Source organism: Puntigrus tetrazona, chromosome 11, assembly GCF_018831695.1.
Source record: "Puntigrus tetrazona isolate hp1 chromosome 11, ASM1883169v1, whole genome shotgun sequence".
In the NCBI taxonomy this organism is placed as follows: Eukaryota; Metazoa; Chordata; class Actinopteri; order Cypriniformes; family Cyprinidae; genus Puntigrus; species Puntigrus tetrazona.
The window spans coordinates 17,536,988-17,559,170 of NC_056709.1; the positions used below are offsets into that span (position 1 = coordinate 17,536,988).

The 22,183-nt window shown below is 37.0% G+C and overlaps 1 pseudogene; it reads right to left on the reverse strand.

Annotated features, from left to right (window-relative positions):
• Positions 1 to 10: 10 nt before the first annotated feature.
• Positions 11 to 22,183, reverse strand: part of LOC122354542 — a 22,877-nt pseudogene continuing 704 nt past the window's right edge.

Consider the following 22,183-nt stretch of genomic DNA (forward strand, 5'->3'; position numbering starts at 1 on the left):
ATCGGGTCCACGGGTCCATAAACATCAGGAGGAAGTCTGAGTCGCCCAGTTGTCCGTGTTACAGCAAAAGCTTGCCGTTGCGATGAATCTTTAAGATTTTTCAAGTCTCTGTTTGGCCGTCGCCATTCCTTTCTTTAGCCGCTTGGCTGTGGGCGAAACAAATCAAAATGGTTAGCATATGCAACAACAACTTTGCAACTCTCTGATCACGCCGATACATTATTAAGTCGCAGCTGTGTCAATAGATTATTAAAGATCCCAAAATTGCAACTCTCATATCGGCCAGTGCAGCATAAACAAACCTTTAAGCATGAATCAATACTCATCACCTTTGGCGTCCGTCGAGTTCCCACGTTCGACTTTTGCTGGCGGGACAGATGAGGTGTTCTGAGATGACGATGATGATGAAGGCCGTCTCTGGCTGAGGAAGACTCCGGGGCCATGGGTTGCGAGCTGCCGGGGTCTTGCTCGCTCCAGTGCTGTACTCATGGTCGCCCAGGTTTGTCTCAGAGTCCGGTGGGTTCTGGAGAGCTGCTGTCCTGAGAGAGTTTGTGAGGCTCCTCTACAGCCACGGGCTTCTTTTTGTACTCTTTTCTTCTTCTTGATCTTCTGCTCCTCCTGTAGCAAGAACTAGTTAATAGGGTCTTCTAGCTAAATCAGTCTTACAGATGTTTCTGTTCAAATAAATGGAAGCTATTAGAAAGGATTCTGAAGTTCTTGGTATTAATCATGCTGCATGAACTCCACAAGTGTGTGTAAAACCTGAAAATCATGTTCTCCAGCATGATTTGAAAATGTGCTCGTCTTGTGCTTTAAGACACAAAGGAGTTCACATGGTCAGTGCCACAAATTAGTGACCATAAACAATGCAAGGTGTTAAATATTTCTTATTTTCACATACATCATACATTTCATTATTAATTATACAAACTGTATATCCTGGATAAAAACGTTCATGTGGTCTCAGGCATCTGGACTATAAATTAAAGGCACGGTGCAATGCAATGATTTCAAATGCAACACTGTAATTAAATGAATTGTTTTACACAGTATTTACTATGGCTTTTGAGGGGAAGTGCCGAAACAATTTCTCTGACAAAAACGGCGATTGCAGTTTTAACTGGATTAGGTTTGGCCAAAATGAATACTACTGTAATATTTCATTGTAATAAAGTATTTAATAAAAATGTAATAATTTTATTTAAATCACACAACTGTAAAATTACAATACTAATACTATCGGTCATATTTGTCACTTTCACATTTTAATCCAATCCGCTTTTATTTTGGCGGAACACCAAAAGCTTCTCATTTGCTGATAACAGCAAGTGTATAAACACTTTTATTACAACCTTGAGAAGATGGTTGACATATATCCCAAATACTTATAAGCTTGAGCCAAACTCAAAGCAGTCGTAGTGCAGTCTCAGAACTTAAACAGAGCTGCTTAAAGACACTGAAAACTGTGGATTATGAGCTACATGCATGGAAATGAACACAGTGCAGCAGCCCTAGAATTGACTTCATTTAAAAAAACATAATAAAATGCTTAATGTAATAAAGTATTAACCTGATGAGACAGTTTAGCGGCCGCAGCTGCCAATCCTGTCTCTATGGACGCCACACGTGCCCCCTCCCGAGCTGGTCTCTCCTGTCGTGGTACAGTGGGCCCAACTCGTGCTGCGACAGTACGAATACAATCACATGTGTTTCAGTTTACATTACAGTCAGATTCCCAACTGAAACTGTAAACTTTGCACTACCTGTTGGACTATATGGAGTGTCGTCTGTATTTTTCCTTTTTTTCGATCTTGATTTGAAAATGGGACTGTCCTCCTCAGATTCCAGAGATGGATAAACTGGAAAAACAAACAAACAAACCAAAACATGTATTTTTCATTTAACGCCGTATCAGCATCCAAGGCTATACATAATTAACATTTGAAATAATCATAACAACAACAATACTTCAATAGTTTAACAGTATTATTTTTATAAGCAAACAAAACTGCAAGGTTACAAAAAGCAAAAGTTCCCTAATTCTACAGTTGCTACCATATTCATTCTTTTTAAGAACATCTTCTCTTTTTGAAGCATCGTATGTATGGTTTAGAGTTGCTAGGGAAAGCAATGTAAATGTTCACTGTCGAAGCACGTTCGTTTCTTAACATATATCTTTACATTAGAAAGCAGTCTGTTTTTGCACTCCATAAACTACAGTGCTAAGTATTTTCTCATTGGACAGGATGTTAGCGTGACACAGATGCACGCAGCTGTTCCTTGCCCTGCCCTTGGCCTGCATGCACCTAGCTTCTTTGAACTCAACTACTCAGGAACACGCAATTTCCAACAATTAAATTATCAAGACAAAAAAAAAATGTTTACAGAAAGGAGGAATGCCTGTGTGTTTGATAAAACTCTCTCTTAGTGTGAGTCCGAACGGGAATGTGCGTGCTAGTAATGACTAATTAGGGTATCAGATCAAAAAGCATTTAAAACAACAGTTTAAAACTCATGCTAATGGATTATTAACAGGCTACTAATGGTCTTGCTGTTCTTGGAATGGGTTCACAAAAGCTATAAAAGAGACCACTCAGAAGGGGAGACTGAAAAGTTTTAGCTGAGAGTAAACACGCCTGTCACTTTTCCGTGAATGAGAACCCTTAAGTCAAAATCAAACTGTAATCAGAACACTGATAGAACAGATTTACACTGTTTGGCTTTGCTCTGAGGGCACCTGGGCAATTCCATGTCATCATAAAACATCCTTGACAAATTGTCTCAGAGGAACTAATTGGTCTTGATAATAGTGCAAACAAGCTATCCAAGATGAAGGTACGAGAGAATTGCAATCTGTTCTCCAAATGAGTTCTTAAAGGGATAGTTCAGCCAAAAATTAAAATGTCATCATTTACTCACCCTCTTGTCATTCCAAACCTTTATTTCTTCTGAATGTTGGGGTCCAACTTAATTGTATGGACAACAAAAACACTGAGACATTTTTTTTTAAATAATGTCGGGGTTCCTCAGAAGAAAGCAAGTCAACTTTATGTTAACTGTTGCTTCAAGCACAGTAAAACGAACCGTTTTAAGCACTTACCGTAATCGGAGTCCTTAAAGCAAGCTTCTAGGTGGTCCTGGTCGTCATCGAACATGTCCAAGCTGTCCACGCTGCTGCTCTTTTAAAGCCTTCTTGGGCAAGCGTTTGGCGGTCTCTTTTGCTGTTACCCCCGCTCGCCACGCCGCTCTGCTTCTTGCTGGCTGTGCTGCTGTGCGAGTTGTTCTTCGCTTGGCTATTGCTCCAGGACGTTTGCAGACAAGAGTCTGATGGCAGGTTGGCCATGGACAACATGCCCTGGATGGCCTCCTGTGTGCTGGGGGATGCAGGTGGCTGACTGTAAGTCCATCAATGAGAAATACACAACACACACGTACATTACTCCGAGTGTCAGTGGCAATGAGAAGCGTTTCGAATTTTAGGTGGTGAGTCGGGTGATGGTAAGCAAAGAGGTTGGAGATGGACACTTAAAGGTGAAGTGTGTAATTTCTGCACAACTAGCGAGTGATTTCCCAGACAAATTGTCCCAAGCAGACACTGTTGGCTTCAAAATGCATTTATTTACAATTAAAGTTACAATTACAGTTAATAAATCAGTACTGTTTTCTAGCATTGTTTCCGCTGTAGTTCGTTTAAATGTCTTCAATCACTTAATAATCATACAAATGTTTTTTTTTTTATTACATTTTATTATTTATATGTTTATTTTTACTTTTTGCATTATTACATTTATGTTTGCATCTTGATATAAATAAAGTTAAATAAAAATTTGAAATGTTGCCTTGGGAACTACCAAAAATAAAGTTAAGTTGAAGTAATAACAAAAACACATAAAACTGCTCAAACTTAACTGAAACAAAAGTGAAAATATAAAAGCTAATTAAAAACATTAATAATACTATACTATACTATTAATAATACTATATATATATATAATGTGTACATTTTACATTTATATTTATGCATTTAGCGACTTACATTGCATTTGAAAGTTACAGTTTTACATTTTCTCAGCTTGCTTTCCTGGGAATTAAACCCATGATAATATGCATTATAGTATAATATTTTAAAATTCAACACATTACACACATCACCTTTAAACCGCCATAAAATGTCTGATGTCATTTCCACTGCAGCTGAGTTACAGCACTGTTGCCTGGACTTAAATCTAAAGCAACCGCTTCGTTGGTAATTATATTTAATGGGTGGGCCTGGCACGCTAACATGAAAATCCAAGTTAAGATTCAACACAAGGGATGTCAGCATTATCTATAATGTCTCTACTCCCATTTATACTGAACCGTCATTCAACCAAATCTGAAAACACAAGCCAGAACTTACTTGTTCTTGTACAATCACATCCGCTAAACTAATAAACCACCAATCTGCACCTCTCGCTTTTGCTTGTCTAACTTACCTGTCACTAAACGTTCATTTCCTGCTAATCATCATATAAATCTCTTCACGTACCGTCAATCTTTTCGTGTCAGAAGATGATTCTGCCGTGTGAACTGAGAAGACTATTGTGTCCACATCTGCTTTTGAGCTCGAGGTAACCAGCAGAAAATACAGATTTAGCCTGTGCAGATTACCACCTATTAAGTGATTAACCAGTGAAGTGGAACAATGAGTCAAAAGCTCGTTTAATGTGGTCGCAACTGACTGGAGGCATTTCCTCCCCACAATCCTGCAGTCATATGTCAGGTTTAAAAGCACAAAAAAATAATTTGAGAAATTAACATATTTTAGCCATGTTTTCGCTTCTCATTTTGTGTCGAGCTGATTTGCAGCTTTCAGCGCAGTGAAATAGACCATCAAAAATGTGCCCAAAACAGCAAACAGTAAAATGAAGAGGAATGGCCTGAGGCTTTTGCAGTATTTGACAAATTAATAGTGCAGTGGGATTAAACAAATAATGCCAGCACATGTAAACCGCTTATAAAGAACCGTGCAACGATTACTTTCGCCATCGTTCGACAGATGAAGAAACGCCTGTGCCCGATGTGTTTACAATCAGCGTGAAGTTTAAGAACTAACAAATATGACGTGTTTCGGGTTTTTAACGGTCAGGAACATGCTTCATCATAAACTGTATGTTCCCCATGGCCCTCTGCCAAAGACCAAACACATCCATACTCTGTCACATTAGCGTGTGTGATGTGCAAAACATACCACGTGAATCATGAAAATACGTCAACTAAGGATGTGCAAAACTGACTAGTCTATAGATTATCTAAACAACTAGAAGCCTTGTACAATTAAACACTAGTTTAGGGTCATGCACATGAGATACTAGTCATTATTTTTCACGCAAGACACATTCTTGTGTTTTTTAGAGCAAAACGGCATGAAACTGAATGCCATTAATTTTTTAACAGTTTTAACTTAAAGCAAACACTTCTGGATGCAGCGTAAGGACAAAAACTGTCTGTCTGAATATGCATTTAAAACATTTCAAAAATATAGCTTAAATGAATTGAATCAATAAATATACAGACTAAACACTTTATAGCACAAAATCTACACAATCACTGAAGCTATCGATTATGAAACGTAATATTGAAGGCAATGTTGTACTAAGAGAAACAGTTTACAATTATGATACCGAGCTAAAATTTGCACAAGTGGCACTCTTTTTAAGTTCTGCTGCAAAAAACAAAGCAAATCTAAAATAACGATAAAAAAGTGTTATAAAAGCTATTAAGCTTCATTAATAAAGCCTTTCACACACATATGGAAAACGGTCATGTGTGTACCTGTTGTTGCTGTAGTCAATGCCGCCCACTTGTTTGCTGGCCTGCAGGAGATCCAGAATCCCAGCTGAACTGCCGCCTTTATTCTTAGAGACCTTGGAGTTGCGACCTTTGACCTCTGTCTTGGCCTCTGTGTCTATGTGGAGAGATTCCTCATCTGATGAATCTGGACTCTGAAAAAAAAAAAAAGTATAAGCACACTATATTTCACAGAAGCTGGTGAATTTTGTGCTTTAGCAAAATACATTCTAATATCCCCGACCTAAGCACACATACTTGCATAGAAATGATCAAAAGTAGACACGATTTTCGTTAGGTTTGTGGGTTTTTATTGGTATATCCTGTAACCTCCTGTAACCCCTAAAATAGTTTGCCTGTGGGCCTCTGTCGTGATTAACTTTCTCACTCTCATTTGATTCAGTCCACAGCTATTTCCTTCATCAGTTTTGAGGTGATATTTGGCTCTGTCTTGCAGCTTGCTCTCTTTGATTTGTGCCGTATGTTGGTTTAAGTCAGAACATAATGGGTGAATTATTACAAGCTCGAGAACATCACCGCTACGATGTTTTAAATGCATCCAGAAGGAATTAATCAGCTACTTCACGCGAAATAAAGATCGGAGATCTGAGATTTTGTTCTAATTTCTTCCTGTTTACTGTCAATCAGCCTTTTAATGTTATTACCACTGTCTGATTAAAGAGAATTATTATTGATGCTCTGTTAAATAACAATAGAGCAGCTATCTAAATAGAGTTTGTGCTCACCTTCATGTCCGACTGTTGTAGCTTTGGCTTTTTCGCTGGCTGAATGGGTTCTTTGATGTTTGATAAAACTGTAAATAACATCAGATGTTCAGCATTATTCTCACATAGCATGAGATGAAAGTTAAAAGACAAAGGTATCTCTTATAGGCAGGTCAACACGGAATCGGTGGCAGATTTCCACATAATCTGAATAGCTACATTCCTCATCAAGCAAAATTAATGCAAGCAAAAAATGTCATTAAATTAAATGCACAGGACAGTAATTGCAACTTTGACTTGAAATTTAGCACCTAAGGTTTGAGATTTTTTTTTTACTATATGTGGTAATAGCCTGTATTGTCTACTAGGAAAAATAAATGCAAGAAAAATAAATAAAATAATTCGGGACAAAATATTCTCAAAAACGATGAAACTTTTAATATATTATTCCAATAATAAAAAACTGAATTGCTCTAAGAATGATTCACGAGCAGCAAAATTTTACTTAATTTACTCGTAGATTAATTTTGGGCTCTTGCTCTGTCCCTTTGTGTTACTTTGACTACTTTCAAATACCAATAAGACGACAGTATTATCCACTCTTTTTAACACTCATTTCTGTAAAATCAGTGTTAAAAATTCAACAGAAGTCTGCAGATTCCATCTGGGCCTGATTATAAAGCCTATAATCATTTTTGCTCTTAAATGATGTTTTATTTAATCAGAAAAATCACCCTGGCCCAGATCGCATATCATGAAACCTTACAGGAAAAGTCTCTCTTGACTGGCGTTCTTTTCCTCCTGATTGGGAATTAAATCGATCTTAAGCTCCCCTCATCAGAGACATACTCATACTCGTCTCTCACAGGCTTGGGTTTTTCTTCCTTAATGTTCTGTATTGAGCCAAAAACACTCGAATTGGTCTGGGTCTTGAGCATCTTTGATCTGAGAAAGCCAGATGATGGAAAAGAACATTAGTTTGGATTGTCAGAATTGCTCAAAATTAGGGCTGTCAACCGAACTGAAATATTTCTAAATTATTAGTAAAACGTATCAATTTTTAAATCAATAAATGCATGAAACGTCAGAAATAAATTTAAATACAACGGCACTTACCCCAACAGCTTCTTATTCGACAATGAAAATGCAAATTTATTGTCTTTATGGCTGAGTAGACTTTTGTCAAATTTGTGCTCTTCTTCCATTTTCAATAACGAATCGGGTTTGCTATTCTAAAAGATGAAAAGAAACACCAAGCAACAATCAGTGCTTTGAAACTCTTCCGTCTCACACATTTCACAGGTCTTCTCTGTCAGCCTCTATTTGTCAGCCACGTCCATTGTGATCAGACGTCAAAGACTGAAGCCATTGCGGCTGATGACCTTGAAGACTATCTAGCAGAGACTCCTCTCCATCTGCAAATGTTTGGCAAGCGGCAAAGGAGCACTCGGATCAGGAGACTTGGAGCGACTACAAACATTCCTGGGCTGTCTGGCATTGAATTTTCCTCCTTGAACGAAAGCCCTGTAATGCCTTCCGTTCACCAGAATTAAGCTTTTCCTACAAAAGCCATCCCATGTTATCCAACAGTAATGACACAACACGCTCATTTTTAGAGCAGAAAGGAAGGCATATGTAAATACTTAGCTGGCATGTCGGGGATATGACATAGCATTATAGCATTAGATAAACTCTGAGCCTGGGTAAAGGGTTCTGCTGATTTGATGAGCCAAGAACAGAGAGAGTGAGTGAGCCGCAGAGTTATTTCTGCTGATTGCTTTGATCTGAAACGTGTAAATCACTTCTGGATGATCCCAAAGCCCTCTGTGCTACTTTTCAACTTGTCGGGGTTTGATATCATTTGCATGGATTTTCAAAGCTTCGCTCTAGCGCTGATCTATGTTGCAGTGGAGGAAATCATTACGCTTGTGTTACACCACGACCAGACTTATTCATCACAGTTGTTTCCTTACGTTGTAATCCTAACAAACCTACCTTATATTTCCATTTGGCCTCAGTCTTGTTCTTATTATGCTCGAATCATTTTAAACTTATCAACGCTGTTCGGTTTACTCGTTTCCCTCTCCATAATACTCATCCCAGTCTTTACCAGCTGCGTAATGTGAGAGACAAGAAAAGTTGGACATTAATAATGGATTAAATTGCATAACGATGGTTCTAAAGCGGGGGATATATTTACCATATATTCACAATGATTCTGCAAGCGCAGCATTATTATATATTGTTCATGTTCAGTTTATTTGAGTAATTTCTTTATGTTACAAATGATTTATACTTTAAAAAAACATTTTTTATTGCTTTTGAACTTCCTATTCATAGAAGAATCCTAAAAATATATCATAGCTTTCAAAATGTATAAGAAGAAATGTTTCTTGAGCACTAAATTAGCATATTAGAAAGATTTTTTAAAGATAATTTGACTTTGAAGATTTGAGTAATGATAGGATCAACTATAAAATATAAAACTGTTATTTTAAATTGCAAATCTGTTTTACAATTTCACTTTTTTTACTGTGATCAAATAATGCTAATAACATTTTAATGAGATATTTACGCCATTTTAGGTTACTGCATTAAATATTTTAGTAACGCTTTACAATAAGGTTTCGTTTGTTAACTAACATAAACAAACAATACATTTATTAAAGTATTTATTTATCTTTGTTAACATTAGTTAATAAAAATACAATTGTTCATAGTTAGTTTACAGTCCATTAACCAAAACATGAACTAGTCTTATTTTAATAATGCATTAACAAATGCCGAAATTAGGACTAACTCATTTTAATAAATGTTGTAGAAGTATTCTTAGTTCATGTTAACTAATGAACTTTATTGCATAGTGTTACCATCATTTTGTCAAAATACACCCTTTTAAGTAAATAAATATATATTGAATATCTTAAGGCTGAAAAACTTTACTTTTTTGGGCTGGTCCATCTTGTTGAGGATGTCCTTTGCATGGGATTCAAGAGCTGCCAGACTGGAGGGCTTTTTCTCAGGTAAAATACTTTCTTTTGCTTTCTTCGCTTTCTTTTTGCCACCTTCTTTTATTTTGGGTTCCTTCGGTGGTTTGGGCGCCTTGGGCATTTTGGGTGGCTTTGTGGCTTTCTTCCTGGCTGGCTTATCTCTTGGAGGGGTGGAGATGTGGGCAGGGGACATGGGCTCTTCCGGTTCTGACGGAGCAGACGGGGGTTCCTCCGCTGGGGGCTTCGAGTTGCTGGGTTCATTCTTTATGGCTTTTGTTGCGTTCTGAGTCACAGACATAGTGGAGAAGTTGTCAGCCATTAGTGATTCTGACAATAGCTGTCTGAACACGTACAAAAACATTCTACGTAATAAAAATCAAGATCATATCTGAATAAATGAGAGTAAAGACAAGTCTCCTTCGACTTTGCAACGTCTCACCTCTGAAATCCGAATCTCTTTGGCAAGGTCTTTAATGAGCTGTGCTGGCTTCATGTTTTCTGGAAGCTCGTCCTCATGTTCTAAAAGAGCCTTTGGAAAAAGACAAAAGCAAGAGTCACGGTCAAGTTACATTATTTAAACCTAATAGAGAATATCAAAAATACTTTTTTGTAGCAAGATATACCTGTTTTTTAGTCCACGATCTAAATGCTCCATTGACAATTTTGGCACCGTGTACCAAGTAAGGAGGTGGCTGTTTGTTTGCCTTATGTAAACCTGCAAAATGATCAGGAAATTTTGCATCACTCCATTATTGTCATCTGGATTCAAACGCTGCGTATAAGTAACATAGTAAGGGCTGTTTTCTAAATACGCAAATTGCTAAAAGGCCAAACTTTCCTTAAATCATTAGCAGCAATGCATAATACTGTGGTCGCCCTGTCAGAAACGCTCAAAGCATGAAACTCACTGAAAGAAGTGGGGAAACATTACACCAGAAATAAAAGTGGACTACATTTTCAACCGAACCCATTACTGTTCAATAACAAAGGCCATTCATATATCAAACTGATTACTTCAATCCAGAGCGGCCCAAACACAGTCATGCGCCTTTTTGGAGCACCGGCCTCAACACTGATTACATTGGACTGGATACACAGCCACTACAGGAAATATATTCCACACTGCATTTAAATTAATAACATGAACATAAAGTGAAAGCTGAAACAGTGAAATGAGAAGGGAAGCAATAGAGCTGGCAGTGGCCCAGTAGGCCTTCTGGGACAGGGGCCAAGGACTTTTTTTTCCCTCTACCTGAAGTCACACACGAGAGTTGAACCCTTGAAAAGATGACCTTGAAAGCCGATTCCTCCCTCTGAACATTAGATAGCTCGGAGACCAACTGCGGCCCTTTTTTGCAATGTGTGCTCTACAGCAATCTGGCAAAATTAAGTAACGTGACGGGGTAAAATGGTGGAAATATAAACACGCAGTCCAAGGCCAGATGAGGGGAGTTTAAACACCAGGTTGTAATGGAGCAAGTGATTCTGCCTTTTGAAGCTAATCATCTGTGAACTCCACGATGCACCGATCTAATGACTGCAATAATATGCCGCTATCCAGACCCTCCTCATCTGCTCAGCAGACCCCTTCCAGGATCACGCACGAAGCGAGGAGAAGGAAGCCATTTGAGTCTACCTTACGACATTAGATCTTTTTATTTCCAGTCCCAAAGTTCACTATTATGGATAAATCTTGGGCTGTGCAGGATGGAAAGGCAATTTTTGAAGCAAAGCCTTTGAAGCCACTTCAGGAGTCACACATGGGAGCTTTGCTGTGAATGATTTAAGTTTGCAATAGCGTAAATGGTTGCCGTGAAGCTGACACTTTGCACTTTCTGAATTTAGTGAAATAACAAAACCAATTTTTTTTTTTTTACATCTATTTGTAATACTTTATATTAATTGCTCACCTTTAAACCGCTCCAGGTAGTATTTTCCCACATACCAACATGCTGTTTCAAAGTTTGGAAATGGAGTGAGGCTGGCAACTTTGAGTCTTTTTCCACCTCATATGCCCTGGTGGGAGAAGCAAAGAGAGGATTACTGAAAAGTGTGCCTTGAGAGGAAATCGTGGTCTTGCACATGTAAAAAAAAAAATGCACTTCAGAAGGCAAAAGCATATGCTCTTGACTTCCCCTCTTTTTTTTCCCTCTTGCTACAGAGGCTTGGAAGTGCCAAGAATAGAACAGGGAAGGTCTGATGCTTAAGCGCTTCAATTGCATCACCGTCCACCAGTTGTCATTTGCATGGCAAACTGCATGGAATAACTTTAAAATGGCAAACATTAGGCATTTATACTTCCAAATAATAATTACAGTATGCATCCACCCCACAGTACAGTTCTATATATATATGTATGCAAAGTTAAAACAACTTTAATACCATACAGTTCCAAAACCTAGATACTGCTAATTTGACAATGCATTAAATGCAACATTTCTCTCACTTTGATGCAGTATCTTGAGCTGATCACTGACCTCATTTGCATCTCCACACTCAGACTGTGAACAAAATGCCCAGAGAAGGCTAAGCAGTCTACAGGGGTCAGTATTGCATTAATCCAACCTGCCATGAAATAAAAACAAGGCAATGATGTTATCCGACGACTTCATCAAGCCAAAGTAAAAATTAAATTAAAAATAGTCTCACCTGATGGAATGAAAAGAGTTTGCCCTTGTTTCAGTGTGCACTTGTAACACTTGTCCACTTGGTCAGCAAAAAACATCTCGCTGTGGTTGGAGGAGGACCTCCAGCGCTCAGTATAGAGAAAGGTTGGCAGAAGTGGGCTTGATAAGAAAGAAGATTTTCTCTCCCTTTACAACACAGATGAAATACAAAGTTCAACATCCACTATGCAGCAGTATTCAGTGGTATAATACAGTGCTTGGTCAATCGAAATCAAGCAATTAAGAGAACAATGTAATAAAGTCAATGTCATTACCTAAATTGGCCAGTTAATTATTGACTGCAATATAAATGAGTTACTCAACAAATTGCGACTTTTGTTAACCGATGAACTCATCAATCAATAAATGACATACTTTAAAATCACTTAAAAATACAACAACGTTAAGAATAGCAAAAGTAATGAATACAAATTTTAAAAACTTAATTTTAGCAATAAGATGCATTTAGATATAGCATGCATAAGTCACCTTAAGTACGTGATACCACACGGAGGCACCTCCGCACTCAATGTGAAAGTCTGTGTAGCTGTCTTTCACACATATGAGACAATATTTGGACACCTTGGGCTTCCCAACAATGCGTCGTCAGGCCAGTAATTTTCCACCCAGGATAACTTATGAACTATCATGGACTCTCAACAATATTGGCCATTCTAGAGATATAAGAAGAAGAATAGTAAATATTCCAAAAGTTGCCAAACAAAATTAATGACACCCATTAATATACTCACATCCACATTGTGTATTGTATTTAATAATGTTGTTTTGTTGTCTTGCTGTAAAATGTGAACATTTGCATATTTTCATTATTACTTACTAAAAGTGCTTTCAAACAATTAATCATGATTAATCGCATCCAAAATAAAAGGTTTTGTTTACATAATATATGTGTGTACTGTATAGATTTATTTTCTATATATATATATATATATATAATACACACTCATATAGTGTATGTTTTAAAAATATATGCTTGTATTTACATGTGGATATTTGTATTTATATACTTTTCATTATATATGAATATATTTATATACAAATATAAAATTTTTCTTAAATCTATAAATGCATGTGTATTTAAATTTTTAAATAAATCTGCACATCACACACACACACAAACACATATTATGTAAACAAAAACATTTATTTAACATGAATCACTATTAATTGTTTGACAGCGGAAAAAACTGAAGCAATGTTTAATTAAGAAATAAAGGCTTAATGCCTTTTAATGAGCTTATATTTATATATTAATAATGACTTTTGAAATAAATAAAAGAGTTTGCTTTATGAAAATTTGCATAGATTTGTAAAATGTTGCTATCTTCATATCAGTAAGGACTGCTTACCTTGCGTCTGAAAACTCTAGGTTGATCACATTTAATACTTTCTTTCTGTTTGTGCTGTAGTAATAATCAACAAATTCTTTTAACTTCATCTTGCTGTTTGTCTGTTTGGTAACATCGACAACATCCACAAGAACATCAGGTCCTTTGAATAAAAAAAAGTAGAAATCAATCAGAACAACACATTGCACATACAGATATACTTTCATACCGATCATCAAAAACCACTGGACCATTGGTTTTATTATACTTCCATAAAACGCTTACCAACATAGTTTTCCACATCACTGACGTAGAACGTGGGTGCAGGCATAGCCATCCCCAGCCCATCTTTCTTCTGGATGAGAATCGGCTCATTGAATCTGCTCTCCCTCAAGGTAGTCCAGCGTCATCTGACTTCCAGACAGCTTGACCACCACATCTTCTGAACTGCAGTGGAAAACAGAGCGTCAGCATGTTACCTACAGTCACCTACGCGATTTCTCCAAGACATCATACTGGAATCTTCATCAGTTTGCATGTCTGGTGGAAAAGTTCAGAGCCTGAGCAAAGCTGATCGTGGAGCGCCATCTACTGGACACTGAAGGAACTGAAGAGCTTGGACATTATCAGGGCACTGGCCCTTTAAATTCCTCACGCAGGGCTGGGTGCCTGGACACAGGTGTACTATACCTGGGGAATGTCCTGCTGCGCAGCTCTTTAATGAACACCTGACTGCCATTTTGAACCGGTCTGACGTCTCCACTTTGCCCCGTGTCATGCTTATTCCAGCTCTTTTTCTTTTTCACTGTTGAAATGGTAAACAGATAAATCCAACCAAATTAAAATCACACACTATGAAAACAATATTTTTTTCATTGAAAACCTATGCAGCCTGCAGAAGCCAAGTAGACAAGTACAAAAGGTAAGACATTTTAAACATTAAAATAGTAATTTAAACATTTGTCATTTGTACGCAAAACTGTGTATTTTAATGTGAATTCTTTTCATAAATAATATAATATATAATCATATAATATAGCACTTTTCCTAAACTTGTTTGGAAGTGTTGAATTGATAAAACTAATAAAGACCCTCATATTTTGTTTTTACAAAATTATACTACGGCACATGATGATTGATTAAAATATTAATTAAATGACATCTAAACAAAGAATATACATAGAACACTAACATTACAGAATGTTATTTATTATAAATGTTTATATCTTAAAATGTATTCTTGAAATACCAAAGTATTTTAGTTTATTTTAGCATGAGATATGTAACTCTCCAGCTTTCAGTGTCACGTGATCCTTCAGAAATCATTCTAATATACTGATTTGCTCATCAAGAAAAATGTTATCAATATGTGTGTGTGTGTATACAGTGGTGGATTAAATTATTATACTAGTATTTTCACCAGATAAAATTTGTTTTAAGTTATTTATATCTTTTGTATTGTTTTTTCCAAACATTAATTTTGCTGTTAATAAAAAGACTAAATCCAGAAGAACTGGGGCTACGTCTCCAAGACACTTCAAGTAATCTACCTGCAAAGCTGCAGTACTTTTAAAAGTTTGGTCACTTATACATTTAAATTAATAATTTGGTACAATGCACTTCATACATGTTTTTACATGTTTATTATAGAAATAATACCTATCTGTAATACATTTTTCTGCACTTACATTTATAACTACACACTGACCCATTCATTACACCTTAACCTACCCTTAAACCTACCCATAACCTACCCACCTCAATAGCAGCAAAAGTATTACTGTACTTATTTTTTAGGCATGTGTATAAAAAGACTGTACAATTAGAGTGTCATAAACATTTTTTCTTTATCATTAAACTTCTATTAACTAAATTTTAATTTTAAATCTTGGGATGCACCGAAAACATTTATTTCACAAATGCATAAATTAAATAGCCAAAATGTGCTTTTTACGGTTTTGCTAGCTTTAAAACAAAAAACAAAAACATTTTCTTAAATATACATATAACTATACCAACAAAGCAATTTTTAACTTAAAATTTATAAGTTTAAATTAAATAAATATTATATATTTTAGGCCATATTTGAGACCCCTTTCTTGAAACAGGGATGTATTTGTTTTTGTACAAATAAATGCAGCCTTGTTGAGCAGAAGAGAATAATTAAAATATTAGAAGATAATAAATGTATTAATAGAGCTGTTGCAATTATTATGATAATTACTATTGTCTTAAATTTCTTATTTTATTTTAAAAATGCATGGATATGTTACCTTTCAGCCGACTAGGAACAATATTTTCACGCAGATTTGGACTTTGAACCCTGGCCAACAAGCAGGGTTCCTGCAGCGAGGTTGGAATAAGCTATCCGCGCATAAAAAAAAAACGCTTTACATTTTATTTACTAATTTGTCGATTCGGTCCATTGCAAATTCGGTCATCACACAGTAACCAGCAACAGCTACCGTTCTTCTTCCCATCAGAGACATGAGATGAAGTGCTAAACGGCCTCTCACTGTCAGTGCTTGTAATGATTGCAGCGTCTTTCTTTGACACTTTTAAAAGCCTTTACACCGCTGCATTAGCACACGCCTGTATTTAATCACGTCATTGTTTGGCTTAATTTACAAAAATAGCTTTTTTTTTTATTTTCATTCGATGCATCCCTAATTAAATCGACATCCGGTGAGACCATTCTTTGTATTCAAAGCAGCTTTTGCTTTAGGCGCATTAGTGCACAGTTTTTCACGTAGCTTTGTATTTAGGTTTCTTGAAGTGTCTTGGAGACGCTGCCACGGTTCTTCTGGATTTAATCTCTACCAGTTTGTTGTGTTTCTTCCTGTCATTCCAGACAGACTGGATGATGATGATGAGATCAGATCTCTGCGTGGAGCACTGGCAGACTCCTTGTGCAAACGAAAATCTCGCTGAATTATTACAAGTAATGGAAAACAATTATGTTTGGAAATATATGTAAGCAATTTTTTTTTTTGAGCCACTTTTTCCTTCTATAGAGCTGCTTATAGCTGAACTGAACGCATTTCATAATGATTCACATTTCATAAACAAACTGAGCTGAACAGCGACCCCATTGTTTTTTTTTTAAATGTTACTTTGTCTGATTTGACTGCTATTTTCTTGTTTATTACCCTGAAGCTGCTTTGAAGCAATCCCTATTGCATGAAGCGCTATATCAATAAACATGACTTGAGTAAACACCTAATTCATTCACAGTATAATTACTGAAAGATACTTACAGGTGGATTTGCCGTGGGTCTTTTCACAGTTAGGACAGTGATAGATGTCAATATCTGGTGCTTCATCTTCATCCACTCCCACACAGCTGAAATAACATAAATAGCATTTAAGCATTGAGTTACAGCAAATCAAATCTGGTTAAACGTGTTTCTGTAAAACAAATCTGCAACACGTTGCGCCTGCATAAATACTCAAAGATCTGGTTTTGACAGAATCGCGTTCCTCTGATAGTCATTCAAAATTAGCCGTGAATTCTGATGAAATATTCAGAATGGGAATGCTAACAGATGGCTTTCTCCAAACATTATGGACGTTCTCGTATGGACAAGTCTCTACCAACTGCTATGGCTGCCCCTTAGAGAGGCCCTAGTGATCTGCTTTGTTTGGCAGGTTCAGGTCACATGTCCTGAGGTTTTGGAGGTCTAAGGCCCCAGGGAACCATCCTGGTCCATAATCCAGCACCGTGGGGATTGTGCATTTCTGATGATACAGTGTTCAGTATACGCCAAATATGGCGTTTAGTCTGATGGCCAACAAGCTCAACCTTCTTCCAGCTGGCTTCAGAGTCTACCACATGCCTTCTGGCAAAATTACAACCCGAGATGTCATGTGACATTTTTAACAGTGGCTTTCTCTTGACCGTGATCCCACTAAGCTGCTGAAGAACCCAAGCAACAGTTGTTGTATCGCAGTCTCTTCAGAGTTGTCAGTGGTCACTTTCTGGCCCTTGACTTCACACAAGTGTTCTTCATTTAACTATGCGTTTCTCGAAAACCCAACTGAGTGCACTAGCTTGTCATGGGACAGTCCGCCAACAATGAAAATTCTGTCTTTGGAGACGCTTAATTTCTAGCGATTATCACAGATTTAATTACACAGACTGTCTCTGCATTTCATTAAAAATTAAGCGTTTAATCTCATTATTACATTACTATCACTTTATTCTCATATGCGATACTGTTCAGTGCTTTGTTACAATCTGTATTGTTAAAAGCGCTATATAAATAAAAGTGATCGATTGATTATAAACCTGTATGGCTTTCTTTCTTCTGTGTAACACAAGAACATATTGTGAAGAACTAAAATAAATACAACGGGAGACAATCGAATCTAAAACAAATCAACGTTCTTAAAAATATCTTATTTTGTGTTCCAGGATTAGAAAGCGATGAGGGAAATGATCGTTTTCTCAGATTTTCACATTATGGGTTGTTTCACATCTGTTTTGCATTGCTATCAGTCTGATCAGCAGCAAAAATAAAAAGAACAAAATATTAAATCCACTTTGATTCAATCGTGTAAACGAAGCAAACATGAAAAACCTTCAAGAAGCTCAAAACCTTTTATAGGCACTGTATGCAATTCTGTCACCCCATCTGCAGTGCAAATGTTCTCCCTATCATAAAATAAACCGGATAACACATTCCTGCCATTAGGAGGAGCTGTTCATGGGTCATGAGCAAATGCTGAATTGGGAGTGTCCATTATGGCTCTCCTCCAGTGTGGTATAATTACTACGTGCAGTCGTATGAATATCACACATGCTGTCCACTCAGATGGTGGGTGGTGTCAGCACCCTTGAATCATAGCAAAAGTGAAAGGAGCCAAGTCTTAGTACAACAAAGAGTGCATGTGGGTGTGAAGGGTCAAACCGCCCACTCGTGCATCAGGATTAGCAGTGAAATACACTCTTGATGTTCTCCGTCTTTCCTCAACTAATCCTTATCATGAGCATCTGCATGCTGCCAATAAGAGGCCACTTCCCTTTTCAAATTAAAGGAGCAGTTTAGCCAAAAATAAAACTGTACTGTTATTAATTCACAATTATGTAATTCAAAACGCTTAAAATGTAATTCTGTGTTCCACATAAAAATTTTTTTTTTTGATAGTAGTCATTTTTTTTGTATAAAAATATGATACTGGAAACGCTTTAATCCATTTAAATCATTTAAAATGAAATGTAAAAAAAATGAAAACCTTGTATTGTCAAATATAATAACAATTAAAAAAAAGTTTTTAATACAGCCAATAAGACAAAATTAGAATTTCTGAAGAATGTTCATGCAAAAATAATTTATAATAAAATAAAATAAATAATTTATAACAACAATATATATATGCTATATTACTTCTGAAGTACACTGTGAAGGATTCTCAATAAAGAAGGTTTTGTGAGAACGATGAAAGAATATTAATATGAAAAAGTATGAAAATTATATTCCTTTTTGACTGAAAGGTTACTTTAAGACTAAACTGACACAGCTTTCTCTTTGTGAAATTACATTTAATACGTGTCCCATTGTGCTGACAAAATAGACCTTAAATCGTCAGACAGCTGTCTGCAATGGATCCGCACCAGAGCGCACAATGACGTTTATTTATGGGGCCATTTTGTATGTTAAGTGTCAATAGTAAGAGAAAGTCTCAAAAACGCTTTCGGGAAATAGTTATGGAACATCTAAAAAAGCATCTTGTCAAAAGCAGCAACAACACCTTAAGTACATCATACAACAAATACGGTTATTATACTCTATTCTGAATGACAACAGCACATAAGCCAAAAGTCAGTCAAGAAAAACTGGAAGGCCGTTCAATGCATTTCACTCTCACACAGTGTAATCACGCACTGTCAGACAGACAGAAAAAACTAAAAACATTTATATTACAGTTTTGGTTTTGATTAGCAAATGCAACAACAACAAAGCATGAAAGTACTGCAGCTCTAAATGATCCTCCGTGTAAAGTCGTCCTCAACACAGGTGCAATTAGTGTGTTATTATAACTTATTAAATCAACTAGTAAAATATGCCAAAGCTGCTCTGTCGCAGACTGCCTATTACCGTTAATGGGACAAATCTCATTTAGGATCTGATGCGCCACACTTGTAGCTGGCATGCTGCCCCGTGAAAGAAGGGGATGATGTCATTCATTAGCACCTGAGGAGCACACACCCACACAAACAGCGGCATGCGCTCAGGTGTGTTTCACACGGCCTCTTCATTTCTGTACGCCAGCCAGTACGCTCGCATTATATTATATCAACACGTCCACTGTCGAAGGAAGTGCGTGCCGATCGCAGAGGAACCTTTCGGAACCGATTAAACATTTATGAAACGCATATAAATACTAGAACTGTTGTACGATTAATTCAAGCAACAACTAGAGGACGTAACATTGCGGAAGTGGAGGTACTTATTAATATCTTTGGTGATGATGCTCATCTGTTCGTCGTTTCTAAAAGCAAAAAGTGAAAAAGTGATCTTGTAGTTAAGCTTTAGAGCCCATGGCTGCGTGAAAGTGAGGTAAAAAGTGAGGTTACTGAGTTCACGTGCTGTGGGTTCCCACACTATTTGACCTATAAATTTCTAGGAATTTTCTATTAGCTTTACAGTAATTTGTGGCATTTTTACAAACCGTTTGTGAATTGAAGATTACTGAAAAGAGGGAGATATAATTATGGCTTGCAAACACGTTTATTCTTTATCATTTAAACCCAAGCACTAAAATACATGCGTACACCCATTTAGCCAATGAAATATGGTATAAAGCAAACGAGAATTTTTTTTTTTAATTTACTATATGAGTTCATTTTTTTCAGGCCTGCAAAAAAACAACTTTAACAAGTTCCAGAGTTTCTATAATTCTGGGAACCCTGATCCTAAGTTACATCCAAAAGGTCCTTCCTACAAATAGCCAGCCGGAAGACACTTTAAATGTAACAACTTACAAATAATCAAAAATATTAGCCAGGCCAAAAAAATAATTAAATTTAAAAAAAAACAGACGAGTTTATCAGTTGAATTCTGTGCAACGGATTTACAAGGCATCAATTTTGTTTAATGAAGCTGAGTGTAATGCGCTCCTATCATCATCAAATTAACCAAAATATTTAATAAACAAACACTCAAAGGGCGGGGGAAGTGTGTGACTGTGAATGACAGGCGTTTCAGTTCTATTTAAATCTGTCCATTTCTGCGGGTGCAGATTCTATCAGTCTATCCAGAAGTGATAAACAGCGCAGTTCGTATGATAGTATATCTATGCTGCAACTTAAACGTTACAGTTCTGCAAAGCAGGTAAAACTGTAATAGTAAATATTATATATATTATATATAATTTTTTTTTTTAGAAGCGTGACCAGTTTAAACTCAAGACCGTAAATCTAATACTTATAAACATTACTACATTTTCCACAGAAAATCAATTATGAAACACGTTAAGTTAGCTACATACCTAAATGTTGCAAGTTAACTATTTATTTCAAAACTATAGCAAGAATTACAAAAAAGACCAAACTAACAGCAGTTACACTGAAGAGCGCTCAGTAAAATAAAACAAACTAGTATCATAAAGCTTCAACCACACTATTGCAGCGTCAAAGTAACGGCTACAACGCAACAGCAAAAGCGACAACCTACTAAAAGATTAAAAACATTTCTCTGGTAAGACTGCTGTCATAAACAGCTTAATAACGAATTTGTCCGAGTTAACATCGGCGTGTGCACACTTTTAAGCCACACTTAGCTATAACTGGTTTCTCTCCTCATCTGTGCCATACCCTCTTAATAGAGGTCACGGAGGTTTAAAATCACCGAGGGCGGTAAAGCTCGGTCACTCCAACAGAAACAAACACGACGGCGTCAATATCAGCATTTTTTACACATTTTAACACGCAGTTAACCGCAGACAGCGACACTGAATGTGCGCGTTAAACAGTCACACGTCTTTAAACGACAATAGGCGCCGTGCTGTTAGTTTCTTGACCGGAACGTTTGAGGAGTAACAATCACTCGGCTCATTAAAGGGTTAAAATTAAACGCGCGTAAATGTATCAGTCGGTGAAGCGGAACGCTTGTTCTTTGTTTACATGGAAGAAACATAACGTTAAACCTTTTCTCGCGCAAGTTTCGCTCTCGCTCAGCAAACAAAACAACCAGCGGGGGAAATTCAAGATGAATTCAGAAAATAATAGACTACAGATCCGACTCCCATTATTGGATCGAGCCAGACTCGTTTGCTCCGATGCACGCCGCTGTCAGTGACGCTTCCCTGCAATAGACGGCCAATAAATCTGAACTTGCTGCTTTTGATTACGATGAATACAGTGCACGATAGCGGCTAGATGTCATATATGTTAAAAACGTGCAGAGCAGCTCTGAATCTGCAACGTCTGGCTCAGATGCGGTCTATTATTCTTCCAGCAGACGCCGGAAAGGACGAGGAGGACAGCTTTTATACAGTTCAAAGCCCCCTAAAGCACCGATGTGAGAGAAATCTGGACGCATAGGGCGCATAAAGGAAGGCGAAATGTGTAAAAGAAAAGCCATTCGCGTTCGCAGACACCCACGGCTCGCTACTACGACAGC